This window comes from Solanum verrucosum, unplaced genomic scaffold (assembly GCF_900185275.1).
Source record: "Solanum verrucosum unplaced genomic scaffold, falcon-dt-bn FXZP01000244.1, whole genome shotgun sequence".
Taxonomy (NCBI): Eukaryota; Viridiplantae; Streptophyta; class Magnoliopsida; order Solanales; family Solanaceae; genus Solanum; species Solanum verrucosum.
Window position 1 is genome coordinate 893,565 of NW_026019999.1, and position 26,874 is coordinate 920,438.

At 31.7% G+C, this 26,874-nt stretch overlaps 1 pseudogene; it reads right to left on the reverse strand.

Annotated features, from left to right (window-relative positions):
• LOC125819394 (uncharacterized) lies at positions 1 to 25,584 on the reverse strand (annotated as a pseudogene).
• Between the last annotated feature and the right edge of the window lie 1,290 nt (positions 25,585 to 26,874).

The following is a 26,874-nucleotide window of genomic DNA, read 5'->3' on the forward strand; positions in this document are numbered from 1 at the left end:
TTAACCCTTGCTAATCCTGCTTGGCCTAAGATAGTAGAGATTGATGCGTCCAATATGGGTTATGGTGGAATTCTAAAACAAATTAACCCACATGATAAGCATGAATACCTTATTCGATTTCATTCAGGAAAATGGAGCGATGCTCAACGAAAATATGCAACGGTAGCTCATGAAATGCTAACTATCGTAAAATGTGTTTTAAAATTTCAGGATGATCTATACAACCAGAAATTCATGATAAAAACAGATGCTCAATCAGTAAAGTATAGGTTTGACAAAGACTTTAAACATGATGCGTCAAAATTAATGTTTGCAAGGTGGCAAGCACAATTAACACCTTTTGATTTTGAGACTCTATATAAGAAAGGAAGTGATAACTCTCTCCCAGACTTCTTATCAAGAGAATACATTCAAAATGAGTGAATATAGTAGTTTTTCAGAAAGAGATAATGATATTCCTATCTCTATGTTTTTTACTGAAAAAAGATTGATTACTATTTTAAAGGTTCTTCCTCTTAATCGAGATGTAAAAGAAATCATTTGCTGGAAAATTATAGATGGAATGATGATAGACCTATTCCAATCAATAGAAGAAGCGAACACTTATTATGATGCGAATTGGGTTTAAAACTTATTGTTTCATTTGCAGAATGGAACACCCTTGGATGACTAAGGGTAGAGGCAGAGGCAGATGAAGATCATCCTCAGTCTCATCAAGATCGTCATATGGATCTTCGTCATCATCAAGCACTCCTATTATACAAAGAGGAGGAATGAGTTTAGTTAAACTAAATTCAATGATACAAGAGAAAACCTCTTCATCAATACATCTGGAAGATATTCCAGAAAATAATCTGTTATATGCTCAATTACAAGAATATATAACCCAAAAGCAAAGTAATACTTTTGCTTCAATAGCCAAAGAAGATACTATTGATGATATGAAAACCTATGAAAAGGTAGAAAAAAGAGAAATGATATTTCTCTTAGAAAATTCTAATATACAGAGGAGAGAAGAACTTTGGAAGATATTCTAAAGGTACTTACTTAATGGGCTATACTTCCTAGGAGAGTCATACAAAACTTGAAAGTATTATGAAACTTTGTTGATAAGCACTGGTGTTGAATTCCAACACTTCGCAGGATACAATACAGGTGAGAATGTTTATAACTTCTCTAAAATGATTATTAAACAGATTATCCACATTGAAGATTGGGGTATTTCCTCAATGACAGAAGATAAGTTAGTCTTAACAATGTGAAGATGAGTTTCACATATTGGGATTATATCCAGGTTTTAGATAAAGTCCTCTGTTACAACAATGAAAGACATAAACATACATGGTTTATAAAGGTATGTGCAAAGATATTTGCTATTCCTATACCTAATTGGTTTTTGAACTGGTGGTCATACCACGGGCCGACGATAAAAATATTGCCCGAACAATTTCTTAAGTTATACAAAGAATGGGTGAAGATTTCCCCAGATCTTAACAGATTATATCATCAAGAGCATATTTCTTATTTGCAACAAATTGAACAAATATGTTTCTTTATAGAATTTTCTATTCCATGGATCCACAAATGGGTTCCAGAGGTGGATTTTACTGAAGAACAAATCCCCTGTTTATATCGCACTTATTATAATAACTTTTGGGATAAACTAATGAAGAAAGATCCGCAAACAAAGTCAATATATGGACAAGAACTGTTGGATCAAATTACAACAACTATTAAAGAATATAAATCGATTCCTAATAAAGAAATTGTAACTGATGACTCAACTTCGATGAAGCATATGGCTCGAAGGATTTCTAATCATGAAGAAGAAGAGCAAAATCAAATGATCTTGGATTACCTAGAAGAGGTAAAAAATACTCTTTTTTTTGAATTTAAATCATTATGCAAAATCAGACTCCTCAATGCGTAGTGAGACTAGTGAAGATATGCACGAAGCTCAACAAATTGAAGAAGAAGAACCAACAGAGGCGCTGAAAAAGGTTGAAAAACTTTTGGCCAAGCTAAAAGATAAAGTTTAGTGGACAAAAGCACTATCTACAGTGAAGATAAGCACTACCAACAGTAGAAATACTGTTTACAGTGGATGTACTGTTTGGCCCCACATAAGGAACCCTTTTTACTATTCCTAGATGCCTTTATCTTTCTATAAATAAGGGCCTTTATTTTGTAAAGAGGCAGGTTTTAGAAACCAACTCTTCTCTCTATTCTCTCTCTCTCTCCTTTGTAAAGTTTGAAGTATTTGGGAGTTTGCCAGACTTTGGCCGGAGAATAAAAGTTGTGTGCTGTTTGTTCCTAAGGTAATCTCTCTTAATTATCTTTCTTATTTCTTTAATAAATCTCCTATTTAAGCCGTGACTATGTCCGGCTAAAGACTTATATCTATGCCGGATAACTAACTTCAATTCTATATTTACCATGAAAGATCTAGACTTTATCTAAATATGCATAAATTCATATATAATTCTTTGACTTGGTTCCGAGATGGTGGTACAGTCAGATTCAATACAACAAGTTAATGGCTTTGTCTTAGTGACTCCGTTTAGTCAGCCGTGGTCTAAGCCCGTAAAAAGAGTTAAAAAGGGCGTATCTTTCCCGGTAAGAACTGCTAGACACATGGGCTCATTGACAATACGTATTTGAATCTGGACAGACCCCTTACTTGCGTAAAAGGATTAGATCCTTCCATACAATCATCTAATTATATAAGAATTTGTATGTATTTCGATTTGGATTATTCTTCTTTAAATTCGGATGTTAACAAGCTAGATTGAAGATGACCGTGCAGACTACCGCCCGTCTTCTGAGATCCTGTTTCGTGGTATCAGAGCCTAGGACTTTCATGGTAAATATTTAAATAGATGTGAAGTATTTCGGCATAGATATATTTCTCTTTTGATCATGGATCTAGGAGACACTAGTACTAAAAGTACTCGTTTGGAAGAGGTAGATATACCTCAAAATCTCGATTTGTTAAACAAATGGACTATTCCGAAAGTTAATATTAGAACTATTTATGATTATGGTTGGTTTGATAAAATCTCAAATAAACAGTTAATTAAAACAACTGAGCAATCTTTTGCGTTAAACTCGTCTGAACAGACTATTCGTTTATTAAATAAACGTGATATTGATTTATATAGATCTCAATATAAATTTTTGCATATTGGCATGGTACAAATTTCTTTCAAACCATTAACCCTTAAAGGGTTACCCGAGACTTTCTTAGCAGCTTTACGAGATGCAAGAAATTTGAATTTTAGACAATCTTTAATGGGTTCGATAGAATCCACAGTGGCGTATGGTCCTGTTTATTTTAATGCTCAACCAAATCTGCAATTATCATTAACAGATTCTAATATATTAGATGCTTTGACTTTAAATGTTAAAACGCATGGTTATAATTATGCAGTTGGTTCTGAGTTAATTTGCTTATCTTATAGGATCTATTTTAAATTACTCGCTACTTTGAATCCTAGATGTAAATTATATGATACATCTGATCAAACTATTTTGGTAGAAACTAATTTCGCCAAATCTAAGGTCACTACTAGAAGACCTATAAAGTGGGAAGAAATTAACTTTCCTACTACTTGGGTTTTAGATTCCGTTATACCCCCCGAACAATTGGCAAAAGCCGTCACTAATTCTGAATATTCTCATATTAGTCAAAATTCAGATGGAAAAATCTGTATGCAGTTTGATGATAAAAGTATTCCTTATAATAGACATTATTTTGCTTCCGATAAACAATTGGCTATCCAACATATTTCTCCTATAGAACCTTGTTATGGTACAGCTAGAAATCGCGCTGCTTCTTTACATACTCTATCGACAGTTATATCTGTAGAAAAACAAAATATTAAAATTGATCCTCGTTTAAATATTGTTCAAACAAATGATAAATCAACTGATGTTTCTGATAAGGATATTCCTTCTGTTTCCGAAATGGAATTTAATCCTAATGATAGTTGATGATGACTGAACACCAAATTGATTTTAGTCCAGGTTCACTGGTAAGAAAATATATTCAAAACGAATTTTCAGATAAAAAATGGGACAGGTTTAAAACTTGGTTTTTCCACACTTATAGTGAAGATGATTTAAATAATATTTCTCAAGAGTTTTATGAAACTTGTGCTCTGCATAATCATATTATGTTTACCCTGGTTTATAACCACTTACTTACCTTTATTCATCAATGTTCTTGAACGATCGTAAAAAGATGAAACAGGTAATATTATTAAATCTATTTATCCTCCTCAAGCTCCGTTCATTTTACCAAATAATACATGTATAACCTTTACTACATTTCAAAGCTTTATTGAAAACGAGGTTGCTGCAGTAAGTATCAATGAGATTAATCGACTTATTTCTCAAAATAATTATTTGGGTCTTTATCTTAAAGTCATTGGCGAACATATTTGTTCTCTTGATAATAAGTTAGATAAACTTATTACTTTGATAACTCAAATTGATGATAAATTGAAAGCTGAGAAACCAGTTGCTGATATAGCATCTACGTCAAAACAGCATCACGTTCCTATTCAGAGGCATCCTGAGATACAGGATTTCATTCTTAGACCTCTTCATGATCTTGAAAGTCTTCTTGATAAGAAGTTTTCAGAATTTGGTGCAAGTGCAAAACCTATAAGTATTGCTAAAGATTTTGCAGATGAAATGGAAACCACTTTCGATTTTAAAGGACAAGTGGAGATGGAAGTTAATAAACTTCGTGGGTATCCTAAAAAGAATAGTAGTTATGCTAGAAAACCTAGTATGCAAACCTACTACTACCCTAGGCCCACACTGCAAGATGTTCTTATAGAAGAAAGAGATTGGAATCAAACTAACACTTCTTACAGTGGAAGTGAGATTTATGAATGGAATCTAGACGGGTTAACAGATAGGCAGTTAACAATTTTGGTTCACAAAATGCTCATGTATGATACTATATGCAAAAGTGTTAATAACACTAATAGGACTATTTGCAAGATGATTATTGCAGGTTTTACTGGTCAACTAAGAGACTGGTGGGACAACTATATGACTATGGAGGCAAAAGCAGCGGTTATAAATGCTAAAGCTGCCAATGAAGGAGTTGATAACCTAGGACTTTCCTTAGTAAAAAATAGAGAAGACGTTGTATATACCTTAGTCTTAACCATCCTAGAACATTTTAGTGGTAGATTTACCAATCAGTATGAAACCGTCAGATCTCTACTTAATGGCTTAAGATGTAGACATTTAAGTGAGTTTAGATGGTATAAAGATACTTATTTAAGTCGGGTAATGGAACTTCCCGAAAAATGGATTAGAATTTTGGAAAGCCAAATTCATAGATGGCTTACCACCTTTATTTGCTGAAAGAGTTAAGAAAACTCTGAGAGACTCTCAAGGGATTATTCCTTATAACAATTATACTTATGGAAAGCTTATTGGAGCTTGTACTCAAGAAGGCATAAATTTGTGCAATGAGTTGAAACTCTCTAGACATCTTAAAATGGACAAGCTGAGAGAAAAATCTCAATTGGGAGATTTTTGTACACAGTTTGGTTTATCAGATGCTTCTAAAGGTACCAAACATGAGACCTCTAAGTCTGAACACCATAGATCTCATCGAAGAAAAAGAAGATCTAGGAGAAGATCTAGAGAAGAAAGAGAAGAGCGTAACGCTCATCGTAAATCTAATAGATTTACTAAGAATAGGTCAAAAAGAGATCTTGATAAGATCAAGTGCTACAAGTGTGGAAAATTTGGACATATAGCTCCAAATTGTAAACTAGAAAAGCTTAAAGCTTTGGAGCTAGATGAAGATATTCAAGAAAAGGTTTATAGTTTCCTTTATACTTCTGGTTCCGAGTCAGACTACGAAGAGTCTGAAGCAAGTTATTCAACAGAAGATGATCAACCCGAGTCCTCTAACAAAGAACGACAGGACTCAAATGATTCTTGTAAATGTCATGGTGATATCTGTAATTGTGAACATGGGGAGTTTTATAAACTACAATCTCAGTTCGAAGATATGAACTTATTCACCATAACTGCTGACAATGTTATAGAACTTCTTAAGAAGTTACTGATAACACTCTTCGTGAAAAGATCATTCAGTTAGCAGCTAGTAAAACTAGCTCTTCAGCACACAGCATTCCTGATCATAAAAACGTTAAAGATGATTTTGTTTATTCTTCTCCCTATTCTTTGTCTGAAGTTCATAATAGACTTTCATCTAAATAAACTATGGTAGTTCGTGATTCTTCTTTTGACGACTTAAAAGGAGAAATTGAAGATTTAAAAGAAGAAATTAAATTTCTTAAATAAAATCATATTATTTGTGATCACTGTCTTACTCAAATTGAGTCTGCTAATAGCAAAGGAAAAACTAAGGTTGATGATGATCCAGCTGAAGAAAATACTCTTGCTAAACCAATAAATATTGACCCTAAACAAAATATGTTTTTAGGAATGATGCAAGTTGTTACATCTCATAAACGGTATGTTAAATGTACTACTTTAATTGATAATTCTTTTTCTATATCTAATATTGCCATGATTGATAGTGGAGCTGATGTAAGTTATATTCAGGAAGGACTAGTGCCTACTAAATATTTTGAGAAAACTACTCATATGGTAAAATCCGCATCTGGGCATGCTTTAGATATAAAGTATAAATTATCTAACACTCGTATTTGCCAAAATAAATTTTGTATTCCTCACTTCTTTTTCTTGGTAAAAAACCAGTTATATCCTCCTATCATTTTAGGAACTCCTTTTATAAATGCTATTTATCCCTTTACCAATATAAATGCTTAAGGATTTTCAGCCACTTATAAAGATCGTAATATTAGTTATACTTTTATCACTGAACCTGTTTCTCGTGATATTAATGCTTTGATTGAAATGAAACAAAAGCATATTAATTATCTACAGCTTGAGTTTTTTAGTAACAACAACAACAACAACAATTATTATTATTATTATTATCCATGAAAGATCTAGACTTTATCTAAATATGCATAAATTTATATATGGTTTCTTGACTTGGTTCCGAGATGGTGGTACAGTCAGATTCAATACAACAAGTTAGTGGCTATATCCACGAAGTTTATTAATTTCCATATCAACTTGATTTTTAGTATCAAAAGTGGTTTCCATCTCATCTGCAAATTCTTCAGATAAACTAATGGGTTTCACACCAAATTCTGAAAACTCTTTATTAAGAAGATTTTCAAGATGAAAAAAGGTTTTAACAATAAAATCCTGAATTTCAGGAGGTCTTTGAATATTAACCTCTGGCTGTTTTAATGTAGAAGTTTGTTTCGAAGATTGTTCAGAAGATTTTAAATCACTTTTAATCTGAATAATTAAAGTCTTCAAATCATCTAATTTTTTATTAAGAGAACTAATATGTTCACCTAAAACTTTCACATAAAGTCCTAAATAATCTTCAAATCATCTCCTAAATTCTTTTTTCTGTGAAAGCAAAGAGGTGGAAAGTTTTGTCAGAAATTATGCCTTATTCCATGAGATCTAGAAGCACTTCTGCAACTTTCTCTCTTCCCTAGCGCCCTTTTTTTATTACTTTTTTCAATGGACAAACGAAACCAGGATCTCAGAAGATGACCGGTAGTCCGCGCGTTCATCTTCAATCTAGCTTGTTAACATCCGAATTTAAGGAAGAAAATCGGAATCGAAATGTATACAAATTTTTATATAGTTTAATGACTATATGGAAAGATCTAATCCTTTTACCCAAGCAAAGGGTCTGCCGAGATTCAAATACGTATTGTTAGTGAGCCCATGTGTCTAGCACTTTTAAGCGGGTATAAGGCGCTCTTTTACTCCTTATCAGGCTGAGACCACGGCTGGCTAGACGGAGTCACTAAGACAAAACCACTAACTTGTTGTATTGAATCTGACTGTACCACCATCTCGGAACCAAGTCAAGAAACCATATATAAATTTATGCATATTTAGATAAAGTCTAGATCTTTCATGGTAAATATAAAAGTGAAGTTAGTTATCCGACATAGATATATTTTTTTAGCCGGACATAGTCTCGGCGTAGATCGGAGAAAGTAATAAAAGAAATAAGAGAAAAGAATAAGAAATACCTTGTCGTTACACAAACAACACTCTTTATTGATGACTCCGGCCAAAGTCCAGCAAGCAAACACAAACTTTTACAAAAGAAGAAACTTAGAGAGAGAAACTAAAAGAAAGAAGGTGGTTCTCAAAAACCTGCCTCTTACAAAATTAAACAAGCTTATTTATAGAAAATAAAAAGCATCCATCAAGGAATAGTAGTAGGGGGTCCCCTATGTGGGTCCTAGGAACAGTATATCTACTGTTGCAACATTGTTTCTACTGTTGATAATGCTTATCCGCTAAACTTATTTTTTAATCTTTGAAAGGAAATCTTCTGCTTTCTTTAGTGTGTCTTCTAAAACCGACCTTTCTGATTCATATGGCTGAGCCTCGTGAGTATCATCACTTGTTTCACTGTGCATAGATGAGTCTGATTTTGTGTAGTGTGTTATATTAAGAAGAAGATTTTTCTTGACTTCTTCCAAATAATTATTAATCATTTCATTTTGATCATCTTCTTCTTGGTTAGAAATTTTTCTAGCCATATGTCTAACTGAAGTGTCAGCAATTATTCCTTTATGAGGAATTGATTTATAATCCTGAATTGTCTTGGAAATTAAGTCCAATAGTTCTTGTCCATATAAGGACTTGGTTTGAGGGTCCCTTTTCATTAATTTGTCCAAAAAATAGTTGAAATAGGCTCGATATAATAATGGGATTTGTTCTTCAGTGAAATCCACTTCTGGAGACCATTTATGAATCCAGGGAACAGAAAATTCTATAAAGAAATCAGTTTGGAATAGAGTTAGCAAATATCTTTGTACATACTTTAATGAACCAAGTATGTTTGTGTCTCTCATTATTTTAATAGAGAACTTTATTAAAAACCTAAATATAGTCCCAATATGTAAATTTCATAGATACTTTGTTAAGGCTAAATTGTCTTTTTGTCATTGAGGAAATACCTCAATCTTCAATAGAAATGATCTGTTTTATAACCATTTTGGAGAAGTTATAAACATTCTCACTGGTTTTATATCCTGAAAAGTGTTGAAATTCAACACCTGTGCTTATCAGCAGAGTTTCATAATATGACCGAATTTTGTATGACTCACCCGAGAAATAAAGTCCATTGAGTAAATACCATTGAAATAACTTCCATGGTTCTTCTTTTCTTTGTATCTCAGAGTTTATTATTATTATTATTATTATTATTATTATTATTATTATTATTATTATTATTATTATTATTATTATTACTATTATTATTATTATTATTACTATTACTATTATTACTATTACTATTACTATTACTATTACTATTACTATTACTATTACTATTATTATTACTATTACTATTATTATTACTATTATTAATATTGTTATTATTATTATTATTATTATTTCGGCATAGATATACTCTCTTAATCATGGATTTAGGAGATACTAGTACTAAAAGTACTCGATTGGAAGAGGTAGATATACCTCAAAACCTTGATTTGTTAAACAAATGGACTATTTTGAAAGTTGATATAAAAACCATTTATGATTATGGTTGATTTGATAAGATCTCTAATAAACAGTTGATAAAAACTACTGAGCAATCCTTGGCGTTGAATGAAACATTTTTAACTGCTCTTTCTGATGCTCGAAATTTAAATTTTCAACAATCTTTGATGGGTTCGATTGAATCTACGGTAGCTTATGGCCCAGTATATTTCAGTACTCAACCTAACTTGCAATTATGTTTGACTGATTCTATTATTCTTGATGCTTTGACTTAAAATGTTAAAACACATGGTTATAAATATGCGCCTGGATCTGAATTGATTTGTTTATCTTATAGAATCTATTTTAAACTACTTGCTACGTAAAACCTAAGCTGTAAGTTATATGATACATCTAATCAAACAATAATAGTTGAAACTAATTTTGCTAAATCCAAGGTCACTACTAGAAGACCTATAAAATGGGAAGAGATTAATTTTCCTACTACTTGAACTTTAGACTTTGTTATACCTCTAGAACAGATGACTGATGTTGTCACTAATTCTGAATATTGTCATATTACTCAAAATGCTGATGGTAAGATTTGTATTTAGTTTGATGAAAAAAGTGTTCCTTATAACAGACATTCATTTTGTTCTGATTAAAGATTACTTGCCATCCAACACATCTCGCCAATTGACCCTGGTGATGGTCCAGCTCGAAATCGTGTTGCTTCTTTGCATACATTATCTTCTATCATATCTGCTGATAAAAATAAAATTAAAATTAATCCTCGATTAAATATTGTCCAAACATATGATAAATCATCTGATATTTCTCATAAGGATATTCCTTCTGCATCCAAAATGGATTTTAATATTAAAGATACTTAATGATGAATGGACATCAAATTGATTTTAGTCCGGGTTCACTGGCAAGAAAATATATTCAAAATGAATTCTCAGACCAACCCCTCAAGATGTTTTGATAGAGGAACGTAATTGGAACCAAACTAATACTTCTTATAGTGGAAGAGAGATATATGAATGGAATCTCGACGGTTTAACTGATAGGCAATTAACTATACTTGTTCATAGAATGCTTATGTATGCTACTATTTGTAAGAGTGTTAATAACACCAATAGAACTATTTGCGAGATGATAATTGCAGGTTTTATTGGTCAACTTAGAGTTGGTGGGATAATTATATGAGCCTTGAGGCAAAAGTCGTTGTACTTAATGTTAAGGTTGTTAATGAGGGTGTTGATAACTTAGGTTTTGCCTTAGTAAAAAATAGAGAAGACGCAGTTTATACCCTAGTCTTGACTATTCTCGAACATTTTAATGGTAGATTTACCAATCAATACGAAAATGTTCATTCTTTGTTAAATGGTCTTCGATGTAGACATTTAGGCAAATTCCGATGGTATAAAGATACCTATCTAAGTCGGGTTATGGAACTGCCGGAAAATGCTCTTGAGCATTGGAAAGCCAAGTTTATAGATGGCTTACCTCCATTATTTGTAGAAAGAGTTAAGAAAACTCTACAAAATTCGCAAGGTGCTATTCCTTATGGCGCTTATAATTTTGGTAATCTTATAGGAGCCTTCACTCAAGAAGGTATTAATTTGTGCAATGAATTAAAGCTCTCTACGCAGCTTAAGATTGATAAGCTTAGAGAAAGATCTCATCTAGGAGACTTTTGTACCCAGTTTGGATTACCTAATACTACCGCAAAAGGTACCAAACATAGAGATTCTAATAAATCTGATCCAGATAGATCTCATCGGAAAAAAAGATCTAGACGAAGGCCTAGGGAAGAACGAGAAGATCGAAAAGCTCATTGTAAATCTAATAGATTTACGAAGAATAGGTCTAGGCAAGATCTCGCAAAGATTAAGTGCTACAAGTGTGGAAAATTTGGGCATAAAGCACCAAATTGTAGGCTTGAAAAGCTTAAAACTCTAGAGTTAGAGGAAGATATGCACGATAAGATCTATAGTTTCTTGTACACCTCTGGTTCTGAGTCCTATTATGATGATGACGATTATTCTGAATTAGGTTCTGAAACTGATAAACCTGAAACATCTGGTAATACTCAGTCAGCAACTATAGATGCTTGTAAATGTAGAGGTGATATTTGCTCTTGTGAAAATGATGAATTTTATAAATTACAATCTCAATTTGAAGATATGAATATTAATAATATTACTTCCGATAATGTGATAGAGATTTTAACAGAAGTTACTGATAACACGTTGCGTGAAAAGATTATTCAGCTTGCTGCAATTAATAAGGCTAGCTCATCTAATGTTGTTGAAAAATCAAAAAATGAGTTTGAATATTCTGCTCCTTATTCTTTATCTGAATTCAATAATAGACTTTCTAAACAACATGTGGTTATTCGTGATACTTCTTTTGATGACCTAAAAGGAAAAATTGAACAGTTTAAACAAGAGATCAAATCTCTTAAACAAAATCAGATTATTTGTGATCACCGCCTTACTCAGATTGAGTCTGCTAATAACAAGGGTAAAAATATTGTTGAAGAAAATACTCTTATAAAATCTATTAATATTGATCCTAAACAAAATATGTTTTTAGGAATGATGCAGATTGTTACAGCTCATAAATGGTATGTTAAATGTACTATATTAATTGATAATACTTTTTCTATAACTGATATTGTTATGATAGATAGTGGAGCTGATGTTAGTTGTATTCAAGAAGGTCTTGTACCTACCAAATATTTTGAAAAAATTACTCATATGGTCAAATCTTCTTCTGGACATGCTTAAGCTATAAAGTATAAATTTCCTAATACGCGTAGTTGCCAAAATAAAGTCTGCATTCCGCATTTCTTCTTTTTGGTTAAAAATCAGTTATACCCTCCGATTATACTTGGAATTCCATTTATAAATGCTATTTATCCTTTCACTAGCATCACAACTAAGGGTTTTTCTGCTACTTATAAAGATAGAGATATTAGTTATACTTTTATCACTGATCCTATTTCTCGTGATATTAATGCTTTGATTAATATGAAACAAATGCATGTTGATTCTTTACAACTTGAAATATTTAGTATGAATATATTCGACACTTTAAAATCTACTAAAGTGAAGGAAAAAATTAAAATAATTTCCGAACAAATGGCCATTGATATTTGTGTTGATCATCCTAGTGCTTTCTGGAATCGAAAAAACATATTGTTACTCTTCCATATGAAGATAATTTCTCTGAGGATGATATTCCTACTAAATCACGACCTTGCGAGATGAACGCCGAATTGGTTGAATTCTGCAAGAAAGAAATTGATAATTTATTACAAAAGGGTTTGATAAAACCTTCTAAATCTCCTTGGTCTTGTACTGCATTTTATGTCAATAATGTAGCTGAAAAAGAACGCGGTGTTCCCAGGTTAGTTATAAATTATAAACTTTGAACAAATATTTGAAATGGATTAGGTATCCTATCCCAAATAAAAAGGGTTTATTGTCAAGATTATATGACGCCAATATATTTTCTAAATTTGATTTAAAATCAGGTTATTGGCAGATCCAAATATTTAAAGAGCACTCTTACAGAACAGCTTCTAATGTCCCATTTGGACAATATGAATGGAATGTTATGCCATTTGGTTTGAAAAATGCTCCTTCTGAATTCCAAAAAATTATGAATGATATTTTTAACCCATATTTGAATTTTATCATTGTTTATATTGATGATATTTTGGTGTATTCAACAACTCTTGAAATGCATATTAAACATTTATACATCTTCAAGAAAATAGTTATACAAAATGGTTTGGTAATTTCTAAACCAAAAATGAGTTTATTTCAAACTGAAGTCAGATTTTTACGACATCTTATTTGTCAAGGGAAGGTTACCCCTATTGAACGATTGATTGATTTTGCGTCAAAGTTTCCTAATGTTATTACAGATAGTACGAAATTACAAAGATTCTAGGGAAGTTTAAATTATAATACCCCCTTTTACAAAAATTTATCTCGTGATGTAGCCCGTTATACGAAATGCTAAAAAAGGATCATAAAACACCTTGGACTGATAGTCTCACCAATTTGGTAAAAAATATTAAACTTCGTGTTAAATCTTTACCTTGTTTCACACTAGCTAACCTAGCCTGGCAGAAGATTGTAGAGACAGATGCATCTAACATTGGCTATGGAGGAATATGAAAACAGATCAATCCTCATGATAAAACTGAATATCTAATTCAATTTCATTCTGGAAAATGGAGCGGTGCTCAGAAGAAATATGCTACGGTGGCATGAAATGTTAACCATTGTTAAATGTGTTTTAAAATTTCAAGATGATCTATATAATCAAAAGTTTTTAATAAAAACTTATGCTCAATCTGTAAAGTATATGTTTAATAAAGATTTTAAACATGATGCGTCAAAATTGATTTTTGCTAAATGGCAAGCACAGCTAGCACCTTTTAATTTTGAAATCCATTATAAAAAGAAAAGTGATAACTCTCTTCCAGATTTCTTACTAGAGAATATTTATCATCATAATGAGCTTCCTTTCTCCCTACAGAAAAAACCTTAATTACTATATTAAAGGTAATCCCTCTCAATAGAGATGTACAAGAATTGATTATTTGGAAAATCATAGAGAATATTTATCATCATAATGAGCTTCCTTTCTCCCTACAGAAAAAACCTTAATTACTATATTAAAGGTAATCCCTCTCAATAGAGATGTACAAGAATTGATTATTTGGAAAATCATAGATGGGATGTTAATAGACATCATCTCTGATATTCTTAGTTGCGAAGAGATCATCGAATTTGACGACGAAATTTATTATTACCATAATTATTACTATGATATATTCAAATAAAACTAAGTGTTTTGTTTGCAGAATGGACCCTCCTTGGTTAACCAAGGCTAGAGGAAAGGGAAGTTATACTCGCGAAAGGGGAAGATCATACTCAAAATTATTCGGATCGTCATACGGATCCTCGTCTAGCTCTCCAATTATACAAAGGGGAGGAATGAGCTTGGTGAAACTAACAAAAGAAGCTGCTTCTTGGATACAGCTGGACGATATTCCAGAAAATAATCAATTATACGCACAACTGCAAGAGTATTTATCCCAAAAGCAAAGTGATACTTTTGCATCGGTAGCTAAAGAAGAGGGTGATGATATCAAATCTTACGAAAAGGTATCAAAGAAAGAAATGATATTTCTTTTAGAAAATTCTGATATTCAGAGAAAAGAAGAGCCCTGGAAGAAATTCCAGAGATATCTGGTTAACAGATTATATTTTCTGGGAGATTCATACAAAACCCGATCTTATTATGAGACTATTTTAATGAGCACAAGTAGCGTTGAATTTCAGCACTTTCAGGCTACAACGGCAGTGAGAATGTTTATAACTTCTCCAAAATGATAATTAAACAAATTATATCGGTTGAAGATTGGGGTATCTCCACAATGAAAAAAAGACAGATAAGTCTAAATAAAGTCTCGATGAATTTCACATATTGGGACTATATTCATGCTTTTGATAAGGTCCTCATCTACAATAATGAGAGACACAAGCATACATGGTTCATAAAGGTTTGTGCAAAAATATTTGCATAACCAATTCCTTATTGGTTCCTAAATTGATGGTCGTACCACTGCCCAACAACTAAGATTTTACCAGATCCATTTCTTAAGTTATACAATGAATGGGTAAAAATCTCACCAAATTTGAATGAATTATGTCATACAGATCATATTTGTTATATTGAAAGGATCGAACAAATCTATTTCTTTATTGAATTTTCGATCCCATGGATTCACAAATGGACTCTGGAGGTGGGATTCACCGACGAACAAATTCCATGTCCATACAGGACATTTTATAATAATTTATGGGATAAATTAATGAAACGAGATACCAAGACAAAATTGTTATACGGACAAGAATTATTGGATCTTATTAAACGAAGAATTCAAGAATATTGTCCTGTTCCTCAAAAGGGAATTATACATGATAGCTCCGTCCGACATATTGCTTGAAAGATCTCTATTCAGGATGGAAATAAAGAAGAGATGATTAATAATTATCTCGACGAAGTAAGAAAAAGCATACTTCTCAATATTACTATTACTATTACTATTACTATTAGTATTACTATTAGTATTATTATTATTAGTAGTAGTACTATTATTAGTATTATTATTATTAGTGTTATTATTATTAGTGTTATTATTATTATTATTATTATTATTATTATTATTATTATTACTATTACTATTACTATTACTATTACTATTACTATTACTATTACTATTACTATTACTATTAGCATTAGTATTACTATTAGTACTCTTATTATTATTACTATTACTATTACTATTACTATTACTATTACTATTACAATTATTACTATTACTATTAGTATTAGTATTACTATTAGTATTATTAGTAATAATAATAATAATAATAATAATAATAATAATAATAATAATAGTAATAGTAATAGTAATAGTAATAGTAGTAATAGTAATAGTAATAGTAATAGTAGTAATAGTAATAGTAATAGTAATAATAATAATAATAATAATAATAACATTAATAATAATAATAATAATAAGGTGGTACAGTCAGATTCAATACAATAAGTTAGTGGCTTTGTCTTAGTGACTCCGTCTAGCTAGTTGTGGTCTCAGCCCGATAAGGAGTTAAAGGGGCACCTTATACTCGGTTAAAATTGCTACACACATGGGCTCACTAACAATACGTATTTGAATCTCGACAGAACCTTTGCTTGGGTAAAAGGATCAGATCCTTTCATACAGTCATTAAACTATATAAAATTTTGTATATATTTTTATTCAGATTTATTCCTTGAATTCGGATGTTAACAAGCTAGATTGAAGATGACCGTGCGGACTACTGCTCGTCTTCTAAGATCATGTATGTTGATATCTATGCTGAAATACTTCACATCAATCTCATATTTACCATGAAAGTTCTCAGGCTCTGATACCAACATACAGGATCTTAGAAGACGGACGGTAGTCCGCGCGATCATCTTCCATCTAGCTTGTTAACATCCGAATTCAAGGAATAAATCTGAATCAAAATATGAATAAATTTATATATGGTTTCTTGACTTGGTTTCGAGATGGTGGTACAATCAGATTCAATACAATAAGTTAGTGGCTTTGTCTTAGTAACTCCATCTAGCCAGCCGTGATCTCAGCCCGATAAGGAGTTAAAGGGGCGCCTTATACCCGGTTAGAACTGCTAGACACATTGGATGACTAACAATACGTATTTGAATCTCAACATACCCTTTACTTGGGTAAAATGATCAGATCCTTCCATACTGTCATTAAACTATATAAAAATTTGTATATATTTTTATTCGGATTTATTCCTTGAATTGGGATGTTAACAAGCTAGAATGAAGATGACCGCGCGGACCATCGCCCGTCTTCTAAGATCCATAATAATAATACTAATAATAATAATAATAATACTTATAATAATAATACTAATAATAATAACAATACTAATAGTAATACTAATACTAATAGTAATAGTAATAATAATAATAGTAATAGTAATAGTAATAGTAATAGTAATAGTAATAATAATAATAACAATAATACTAATAGTAATACTAATAGCAATAGTAATAGTAATAATAATAATAATACTAATAGTAATAGTAATAGTAATTGTAATAGTAATAATAAAACTAATAGTAATAATAATACTAATATTAATAGTAATACTTCACATCAATCTCATATTTACCACGAAAGTTCCCAGGCTCTGATACCAACATACAGGATCTTAGAAGACGAGCAGTAGTCCGCGCGGTCATCTTCAATCTAGCTTGTTAACATCCGAATTCAAGGAATAAATCTGAATCGAAATATATACAAATTTTTATATTGTTTAATGATTGTATGGAAGGATCTGATCCTCTTACCCAAACAAAGGGTCTGTTGAGATTCAAATACGTATTGCTAGTGAGCCCATGTGTCTAGAAGTTCTTACTGGGTATAAAGCGCCCCTTTAACTCCTTATTGGGCTGAGACCACGACTGGCTAGACGGAGTCACTAAGACAAATCTACTAACTTATTGTATTGAATATGACTGTACCACCTTATTATTATTATTATTATTATTATTATTATTATTATTATTATTATTATTATTATTATTATTACTATTACTATTACTATTGCTATTACTATTACTGTTACTGTTACTGTTACTGTTACTGTTACTGTTACTATTACTATTATTATTATTATTATTATTACTAATAATAATAATAGTAACAGTAATAGTAATAGTAACAGTAATAGTAATAGTAATAGTAATAGTAATAGTAATAATAATACTAATAGTAATAATAATAGTAATACTAATAGTAATAGTAATAGTAATAGTAATAGTAATAGTAATAGTAGTACTAATAGTAATACTGATACTAATAGTAATAGTAATAATAATATTAATAACAGTAATAGTAATAGTAATAATATTAGTAATAGTAATAATAATAATAATAGTAATAATAATAATAATAATACTAATAATAATACTAATAATAGTAATAATAATAATAATAATAATAATAATACTAATACTAATAGTAATAGTAATAGTAGTAATAGTAATAGTAATAATAATAATAATAGTAATAATAATAATAATAATAATAATAATAATAGTAATTATCCCAAGAAGAATAGTGGTAATACTAAATATGCTCATCAACCTAGTATGCAAACTTATTATTATCCCAGACCAAAGTTACATGATCTCTGACCTGGCGGTAGTCCGCCCAGTCATAGCTCAAGCAATTCAATATCCTTAGAGGTAGTCCAACTACATAGGAATCGAAATACACAAGAATTTTAACATAGTTTCTCAAACTGCATGGTTTAATTATTTTACCTAAGCAAAGGGCCTGTCAAGAAGCTAATACATACTTTTATTGAGCCCATGTGTCTGATAGTTCTAACCGGGTATGAGATGCCCTACTTATCAAACTCTTTTTTTTGGGCTAAAAATCACGGCTCATCAGACCGAGTCACAAAGACAGAGACAATAAAAGTAGTACTAGATCCGACTGTACCTAAATCTCAGAACCAAGTCGAGAAGCCATACTAAAATTCATACCAAAGTTACAGGATCTCTGACCTGACAATAGTCCGCCCAGTCATAGATCAAGCAATTCAATATCCTTAGAGGTAGTCCAACTACATAAGAATCGAAATACACAAGAATTTTAACATAGTTTCTCAAACTGCATGGTTTAATTATTTTACCCAAGGAAAGTGCCTGTCGAAGAAGCTAATACATACTTTTATTGAGCCCATGTGTCTGATAGTTCTAACCGGGTATGAGACGCCCTACTTATCAAACTCTTTTTTTTCAGGCTAAAAACCACGGCTCATCAGACGGAGTCACAAAGACAAAGCCAATAAAAGTAGTACTAGATCCGACTGTACCTCAATCTCAAAACCAAGTCGAGAAGCCATACTAAAAATCTTCTATATTTAAATAAAGCTTAGATCCGTTCATGGTCTATAAAAGAGAGAAGTTAGTTATCCGGCATAGATATAAGTCTTTAGCCGGACATAGTCACGGCTCAGATCGGAGAAGATAAGAAAGTAAGATAAAGGAAGAATTAAAGAAAGTACCTTGTGGCCAAAAACCTGGGCCTATGGAAATACTTTATATTATTCAAACTCCGTTACTTTGGCAAACTTACAACTTACAATATATTACAAGAAAGCAAGAGGGGGAGAACAAACAAAAGAGAGAGGGTTTCTCCAAAAACTGCTCTCTGAAAATGAAAAATCTACTTACTTATAGAAGGAAAATAAAACACAAAGCATTTATGTACAGTAGTTTTGGGTCCCAACTGTCCCCTAAACAGTGTATCTACTGTTGATCAACAATATATCTCCTGTAGATAATGCCTTCTTTATCTTTTATTCAGCCACCTACTCTGTCTTTTCCTTTAAGCCAAATAGGCAATCTTCTGTTTGTTGTAGTGTATCTCCACAAAGCTGAGTTGTATCTTCTTGCACATCATCACTAGTTTCACTTCGCATAGAACTGTCAGATTTCTCTTAGTGATTGATATTACTGAGAAGATTCTTCCTGACTTCATTTAAGTAAGCATTTATCATCTCCTCTTTGTTTCCATCTTGAATGGAAATTCTTCTAGCAATATGCTTGACGGAGCTATCAACAAGTCCATTTTTTTTAGGATTAGTACTATAGTCTTGAATTGTTTGGGTAATAGAATCCAATAATTCTTGGTTGTCTGACTTCATTTAAGTATCTATGTACAGTAGTCTTGGGTCACATTTGTCCCCTAAACAGTGTATCTACTGTTGATCAACAGTATATCTCCTGTTGATAACGCCTTCTTTTTCTTTTACTAAGCCACCTACTTTGTCTTTTCCTTTAAGCCAAATAGGCAATCTTCCATTTGCTGTAGTGTATCTCCACAAAGTTGAGTTGTATCTTCTTGCACATCATCACTAGTTTCAAACTGTCAGATTTCTCGTAGTGATTGATATTACTGAGAAGATTCTTCCTGACTTCATTTAAGTACGCATTTATCATCTCTTCTTTGTTTCCATCTTGAATGGAAATTCTTCTAGCAATATGCTTGACGGAGCTATCAACAAGTCCACTTTTCTGAGGATTAGTACTATAGTCTTGAATTGTTTGGACAATAGAATCCAATAATTCTTGGCCGTATAATGCCTTGGTCTTGGGATCCTTTTTCATTAATTTATCCTAGAAATTGTTATAATAGGTTCCATATAAACACGAAATTTCTTCTTTTGTAAAACCTACTTATGGGGTCCATTTATGGATCCATGGAATAGAGAATTCTATGAAAAAATATATTTGTTCTATTTGATCCATGTAGCAAATGTGATCAGTTTGGTATAATTTGTTAAGGTTGGGTGAATCCTTAACCCATTCTTTGTATAATTTTTGAAAAGGTTCTGGTAAAATCTTTGCAATTGGATCGTGGTATGACCACCAATTTAAAAACCAATTAGGGATAGTTTCAGCAAATATTTTTGTGCATACCTTAACGAACCATGTATGCTTATGCCTCTCGTTATTATAGTAGAGGACTTTGCTAAAAGCATTAATATAATCCCAATAGGTGAAGCTAGTGGGAATCTTGTTAAGGCTCATCTGCCTTTCTTTCATTGAAGATATACCCCAATCTTCTATAGAAATAACTTGCTTAATAATCATTTTGGAGAAGTTATAAATGTTCTCGCTTGTGTTGTACCCTGAGAAGTGCTGGAATTCAGCGCTACCAGTGCTTGTTAGAATAGTCTCGTAGTACGAGCGGGTTTTATATGATTCACCCGGGAAATATAATCCATTTATTAAATATCGCTGAAATATCTTCCATGGTTCATCTTTTCTCTGAATCTCAGAGTTTTCTAAAAGAAATATTATTTCTTTCTTTACTATCTTCTCATATGATTTGATATCATCAATATCGTCTCTAGCAATGGAGGCAAAGGTATCACCTTTCTCTTTTAGGGACAAATACACCTGCAATTCTGCATATAAAGGATTGTCTTCTAGAATATCTTCTAGATGTATTGACGACGAAGAAGAGGCTTCCTTTTGAGAAGTCTCCAGTTTAACTAAGCTCATTCCTCCTCTTTGTATAATTCGGAAGTTAGAAGAGGATCCATATGATGATCCAGATGCAGATGATCCCGGAGATGATCTTCCCCTTCTATGGGAGTTATTTCCCTTTCCTCGACCCTTGGTCACCCAATGAGGGTCCATCCTACAAACAAAATATTTTGTTTTAGTCATCAAGAAGGTTATAGCATTCATAATAATCATAGCTATCATAGAGTGCTTTTTCTATCATGTAATTTTTGACGATATCCATCATCATTCCATCTATAATTCTCCATAAAATTCGTTCATGTATATCTCTATTAAGAGGAACTGCCTTTAAAATAGTAACTAAAGTTTTATTGTTAAAGAAAGGAAGAAAGCTATTGATGAAAGATATTCTCTGGCTAAGAAATCAGGAAGAGAGTTATGACTCCCTTTTTTATAATGTATTTCGAAATCAAAGGAGGCAAGTTGTGCCTGCCACCTGGCGAATATCAACTTTGAAGCATCATGTTTAAAGTCTTTATCAAACATATAGTTAACAGATTGTGCATCTGTTTTTATCAAAAATCTTTGATTATACAAATCATCATGAAACTTTAATACGCATTTAACGATGGTCAACATTTCATGCGATACCGTAGCATATTTTTTCTGAGCATCGCTCCATTTTCCAGAATGAAATCGAATCAGATATTCAGTTTTATCATGAGGATTGATTTGGAAGCGGGAAATATAATTTAAACTTCCCAAGAATCGCTATAATTGCATCATGTCTGTAATAACATCAGGAAATTTCAAAGAAAAATCAATCAATCTTTGAATAGGGGTAACCTTCCCCTGACAAATAAGATGTCCTAAAAATTTGACTTCAGTTTGAAATAGACTCATTTTTGGTTTAGAAATCACCAAACCATTTTGTATAACTATTTTCTTGAAAATGTCTAAATGTTTAATATGCATTTCAAGAGTCTTTGAATAAACCAAAATATCATCAATATAAACAATGATGAAGTCCAAATATGGGTTGAAAATATCATTCATAATTTTCTGAAATTCAGAAGGAGCATTTTTCAAACCAAATGGCATAACATTCCATTCAAATTGTCCAAACAGGGCATTATAAGCAGTTCCATAAGAATGCTCTTTAAATATTTGAATCTGCCAATAACCTGATTTTAAATCAAATTTAGAAAATATATTGGCGTCATATAATCTTGACAATAAATCATTTTTATTTGGAATAAGATACCTAATCCATTTCAAATATTTGTTCAAAGGTTTATAATTTATAACTAACCTGGAAACACCGCATTCTTTTTCAGCTGCATTATTAACATAAAATGCAGTACAAGACCAAGGGCATTTAGAAGGTTTTATCAAACCCTTTTGTAACAAACTATCAATTTCCTTTTTGCAGAATTCAACCAATTCGGCATTCATCTGGCAAGGACGAGATTTTGTTGGGATATCATCCTCAGAGAAATGATCTTCATATGGAAGAGTCACAATATGCTTTTATCGATTCCAGAAAGCACTAGGGTGATCAACACAAATATCAATGGCCATTTGTTCAGAAATTAATTTAATTTTTTCCTGCACTTAAGTAGATTTTAAAGTTTTGAATATATTTATACTAAATATTTCAAGTTGTAAAGAATCAACATGTTTTCATTTCATATTAATCAAAGCATTAATATCACGAGAAATAGGATCAGTGATAAAAGTATAACTAATATCTTGATTTTTGTAAGTAGCAGAAAATCCTTTAGCAGTTATATTAGTAAAAGGATAAATCACATTTATAAAAGGAGTTACAAGTATAATAGGAGGGTATAATTGATTTTTTAACAAGAAAAAGAAATGAAGAATGCAAACTTTATTTTGGCATATACGAGTATTAGGTAGTTTATACTTTATATCTAAAGCATGTCCTGAAGCAGATCTGACCGTATTAGTTGTTTTCTCAAAATATTTGGTAGGCACAAGACCTTCCTGAATACAGCTTACCTCAACTCCACTATCTATCATAGCAACATCAGTTATAGAGAAAGTATTATCAATTAATATGGTACATTTAATATACCATTTATGCGTTGTAACAACCTGCATCATTCCTAAAACCATATTTTGTTTAGGATCAATATTAATAGGTTTTTCAAGAGTATTTTCTTCAGCAATATTTTTACCTTTATTGTTACCAGACTCAATCTGAGTAAGGCAGTGATCACAAATAATTTGATTTTGTTTAAGAGATTTAATCTCTTATTTCAATTGTTCAATTTCTCCTTTTAAGTCATCAAAAGAAGTATCACGAATAACAACATATTGATTAGAAAGTCTATTATTGACTTCAGACAGAGAATAAGGAGCAGAATATTCAAATTCATTATTTGATTTTTCACCAATATTAGACGAGCTAGCCTTATTATTAGCAGCAAGCTGAATAATCTTTTCACGTAACGTGTTATCAGTAACTTCTTTTAACAGCTCTATCACATTATCTGAGTAATAGTATTCATATTCAAATCTTCAAATTGAGATTGTAATTTATAAAATTCATCATGTTCACAAGAGCAAATATCACCTCTACATTAACAAGCATCTATAGTTGCTGACTGAGTATTACCAGAGGTTTCAGGTTTATCAATTTCAAAACCTGATTCAGAGTAATCGGCATCATAATCGGACTCAGAACCAGAGGTGTATAAGAAACTATAGACCTAATCGTGCAAATCTTCCTCTAACTCTAGAGTTTTAAGGTTTTCAAGCCTACAATTTGGTGCTATATGCTCGAATTTTCCACATTTGTAGCACTTAATCTTTGCGAGATCTCGCCTAGATATATTCTTGGTAAATCTATTAGATTTACGATGAGTCCTTCACTCTTCTCGTTCTTCCCTAGATCTTCGCCTAGATCTTCTTTTCCTATGAGGTTTATAAGGATTAGAGTCTCTAGAATCTCTAGGTTTGGTCTATTTTCCTGAATCTGGTAAACCAAACTGAACGCAAAAATCTCCTAACTAAGATCTTTCTCTAAGCTTATCTATATTAAGTTGTCTAGAGAGTTTCAATTCATTGCACAAATTAATACCTCCTTGGGTGCAATCTCCTATTAATTTTCCATAAGTAAAAGTGTCGTAAGGAATAGCTCATTGCGAATTCCTCAGAGTTTTTTTAACTGTCTCGGCAAATAACGGAGGTAAGCCATCTATGAACTTAGCTTTCCAGTGTTCAAAATGGTTTTCGGGTAGTTCCATTACCCGGCTTAGATAGGTGTCCTTATACCACCTGAATTCTCCTAAATGACTACATCGAAAACCATTTAGTAAAGAAGAACACTCTCATATTGATTGGTAAATCTACCATTGAAATTTTTGAGAATAGTTAAGACTAAGGTATAAACAGCGTCTTCTCTATTTTTTATCAAGGCGAATCCTAGTTTATCAATTCCTTCGTTAGCCGCCTTGGCATTAATTACGGCGGCTTTTGCCTCCGTGCTCATATAATTATCCCACCAGCCTCTAAGTTGGCCAGTAAAGCCTGCAATTATCATTTTGCAAATAGTTCTATCGGTGTTATTAACACTCTTGCAAATAGTAGCATACATAAGCATTCTATGAACAAGTATAGTCAGTTGCCTATCAGTCAAACCGTCAAGATTCCATTCATAAATTTCACTTCCACTATAAGAAGTATTCATTTGGTTCCAATCACGTTCCTCTATCAAAACATCTTGAGGGGTTGGTCTGGGATAATAATAAGTTTGCATACTAGGTTGATGAGCATATTTAGTATTACCACTATTCTTCTTGGGATAACCACGAAGTTAATTAATTTCTAAATCAACTTGATTCTTAAAATCAAAGTGGTTTCCATTTCATCTGCAAAATCTTCAGATAAACTAGTGAATTTTTCCCTAAATTGTGAAAACTTTTTATCAAGAAGATTTTCAAGATCAAAGAGTGGTTTAAAGACAAAATCCTGAATCTCAGGAGGTCTCTGAATAGGTACATCAGGTTGTTTTGACGAAGAAGCCTGTTCAGAAGGTTTTAAATCATTTTTAATTTGACCAATTAAAATTATCAGATCATCCAATTTATTATCAAGAGAACTAATATGTTCTCCTAAACCTTTCACATAAAGATCTAAATAGATATTTTGAGAAATGAGATTATTAATCTCGTTAATACTTATTGTAGCCACATCATTTTCAATGAATTTTTGGAAAGCAGTGAAAGTAATCCCTGTATTATTAGGAAGTATAAAAGGTGCCTAAGGCGGATAAATCCTTAATAATATTACCTGATTCATCTTTATAAGATCATTCAAGGACTTTGATGAATAAAGGTAAATAAGTGGTTATAAACCCAGGAACGAAGAACATAATATGATTATGCAAAGCACAAGTTTCATAAAATTCTTGTGAAATATTATGCAGATCTTCAGTGCTGTAAATGTCAAAAAACCAAGTTTTAAACTGGCTCCATTTCTCACTTGCAAATTCATTTTGAATATACTTTCTTGCCAGTGTACCTGGACTAAAATCGATTTGGTGTACATTCATCATTAAGTATCATTAAGATTGAAATCCATTTCAGATGCAGAAGGAATATCCTTATCAAAAATATCAGATGATTTATCATTTGCTTGAACAATATTTAATCGAGGATCAATTTTAATTTTATTTTTATTAGCAGATATGACTGAATATAAAGTATGCAAAGAAGCAGCACAATTTCAAGCTGGACCATAACTAGGGTCAATCGGCGAGATATGTTGGATGGCAAGTAATCTTCTATCAAAAGAGAAAGAATGTCTATTATAAGGAACACTTTTTTCATCAAACTGAATACAAATATTTTCATCAGCATTTTGAGTAATATGAGAATATTCAAAATTAGTGACAGCAACAGTCATTAGTTCTGGAGGTATAACAGAGTCTAAAGTCCAAGTAGTAGGAAAATTAATTTCTTCCCATTTTATAGGTCTTCTAGTAAAGACCTTAGACTTAGCGAAATTTGTTTCCACTAAAATAGTTTGATCAGATGTATCATACAATTTACATCTAGGATTCAAAGTAGCAAGCAATTTGAAATAGATTCTATAAGATAGACAAATTAATTCAGATCGAGGTGCATAATTATAACCATGCGTTTTAACATTCAAAGTTAAAGCATCTAAAATATTAGAATCAGTCAAAGATAACTACAAATTTGGCTGAGTATTAAAATAAACTAGACCATAGGCCACCGTGGATTTGATCAAACCCATCAAAGATTGTCTAAAATTCAAATTTCTCACATCGCGAAGAGCAGCTAAGAATGTATCAGTTAACCCTTTAAGAGTTAGGGGTTTAAAAACAATTTGAACCATGCCAATATGTAAGAACTTGTATTGATTTTTATAAACATCAATATCGCGTTTATTTCAGAAGTTTTAATTAGTTGTTTATTAGATATCTTATCAAACCAACCATAATCATAAATGGTTTTTATGTCAACTTTTGGAATAGTCCATTTGTTTAACAAATCAAGGTTTTGAGGTATATCTACCTCTTCCAAACGGGTACTTTTAGTACTAGTATCTCCTAAATCCATGATT